The sequence below is a fragment of the Portunus trituberculatus genome, chromosome 46 (genome assembly GCF_017591435.1).
Source record: "Portunus trituberculatus isolate SZX2019 chromosome 46, ASM1759143v1, whole genome shotgun sequence".
Lineage (NCBI taxonomy): Eukaryota > Metazoa > Arthropoda > Malacostraca > Decapoda > Portunidae > Portunus > Portunus trituberculatus.
This window is the reverse complement of record NC_059300.1, coordinates 32602735-32605234: the sequence shown is the minus strand read 5'-3', so window position 1 is coordinate 32605234 and position 2500 is coordinate 32602735.

Below are 2500 nucleotides of genomic sequence, written 5' to 3'. Positions count from 1 at the left end.
ACTCCTGCGTGTGTGTGTGTGTGGAGGAGGGGAAGGTCTCTGTGGAAGCTTCAACAGGAGGAGCGGAGCGGTAGGTCTAGTGGAAGGTTGCAGGAGGTAGTAGGAAGTGGTCGAGGTTTTAGAAAGTGGTCTTTACTGACGAAAAGTGGTCTGAAGTGATAAAAATGGTCTGGTAGGGAGTGGTCTGAAGTGGTAAGAAGTGGTTTAAGGTGGTAGGAAGTGGTTTGAAGTGATAGGTAATCAATAAGTTACAATCATTTTCAATCCAGGAGACATTTTAAAGAAGATAGACTATATTTACAATCACGTGAGAAATATGCACTGAGTTTAAGACGAAAAGAATTTGTAGAATATAATACGATAAGGAAAGCTGCAGGAAGCTAAATCAGTAAGCAAGAGAAAAAGAAACAAGGGAAGCCACAATGAATCAATTAGGATATAAAGATAAAAAAAAAAAATTTCTGCAGCGATTTTAAAGGAAAAGTAAGACACATGAGAATAAAAGAGTACAAAAAAATAAGCGATGATATAAGGAGCCATCAGAGAGAGAGAGAGAGAGAGAGAGAGAGAGAGAGAGAGAGAGAGAGAGAGAGAGAGAGAGAGAGAGAGAGAGAGAGAGAGAGAGAGAGAGAGAGAGAGAGAGCCAAATGAAAAACATGAAAACAATAGATGAGAAATATTACAACGAAATTTCTGAAAGTATAAAAAGAGAAAGAGAAAAAAAAGAATAAGGAGAAAGCAAAAAAAAAAAAACACTAGGAAGGGAACAGATGGAGTGTATTTTTGCAAAGTTTTAATTGGAAAGGATATGAAACACCAGAAAAAGAAAATTATTAACTTCGGTGTAAAACTGAAAGAAAAAAATTAATGAAGAATGCATTTTGTTAGGATATTTTGATAAAGTGAACAGAAAAACAACGGTGAAAAATGTTAAGAAAACAAGAAAAAGCAACAAATACATTATATATTTTCAAACATGTCAAAGCAAAGAAGAAAAACATCAGAAAAGGAGGGAAAAATACGTGTGTCAGAGAGAGAGAGAGAGAGAGAGAGAGAGAGAGAGAGAGAGAGAGAGAGAGAGAGAGAGAGAGAGAGAGAGGAAGCAAACGAGTGAGATATAGATCAGAAAAGTCTCCAGGGAATAATATAAAGACTGCCTGAGCTCGTCACCTCCACTCAGTCACCCTCCAGACGTTGAATGGGAAGGACACGACCTCTCGCCTCAATAAATAACATCACTGCCACCTCTGTCTCTCATGCGGCAGTGTTGTTCACATTGTACTAAGGAACAAAACTCTCTACTTGTTTCCACTTCCATCTTTCTTGCATGTAAAAGGGGAAAGCTGGCCAAGGTATACATGAAACGGAAAAAAAGGCCCACTTATTAGTCAGCCCCCTTGCAGGTCTTAGAAAGTTAGCTAAAAAAAGGAAACATGTCTTGAAACCTCACTCTTAAAAGAAGTCAAGTCATAGGAAGCTGGAAATACAAAAGCAGGCAGGAATTTCCAGAGTTTACCAGCGAAAGGTATGAATACCAACCCAACCCAACCCAACCCAACCCAACCTAACCTAACCTAACGTAACCTAACCTAACCTAACCTAACCTAACCCAACCTAACCTAACCTAACCTAACCTAACCTAACCCAACCCAACCCAACCCAACCTAACCTAACCTAACCTAACCCAACCCAACCCAACCCAACCTAACCTAACCTAATCGAATCTAACCTAACCTAACCTAACCCAACCCAACCCAACCCAATCTAACCTAACCTAACCCAACCTAATCTAATAAAAAAAAAAATAAGTCAAAATAAAATCCAGTCAGACACGAGAGGGAAGAATAAAAGAGTGAATGATGATATAAGAGAATTAAGGCGAAAATAAATGGAATCTCCACACGAAGAAAAAGGAAAAACGAATTGGATTAAACAGAAAAAAACTAAACAAAAAAAACAAAAACAATAGCCACTTTTTTCCTTTCCTGCTCTCTCGGCTCTCCATTTTTTTTCCTAACATAAATGACACAAAACTCGGAAGCTACAAAATCCGTGTTGATGGAGTAAATACTAGAAAAAAATACGTAAATGAATAAAACAAAACACAAGAACAAAATACACAGAAATCTCGCACTTATTTCATGATTCTTGTTTTGCCTTTCTTTTATTCATTTTCTGTATATTTTTCTAGGACTGAAAAAGACGGAAAAAATTTGGTCCAATGTGACAAGAGCGGACGACGAACACATAAACGCAAGACCAGTAAACGTTTTGTTGAGTGTGCGCAGGAATTCACCACACGCTGGAACTGAATAAGGAAGAATCTGTTGGCTTTTGTTCACATTTGCCACCCATGTTTGATAAATGAAGGTGCGGTTCTATAATTGGTGAGGCAGAGAGAGAGAGAGAGAGAGAGAGAGAGAGAGAGAGAGAGAGAGAGAGAGAGAGAGAGAGAGAGAGAGAGAGAGAGAGAGAGAGTGAATCTGTGTGTGTGTGTGTG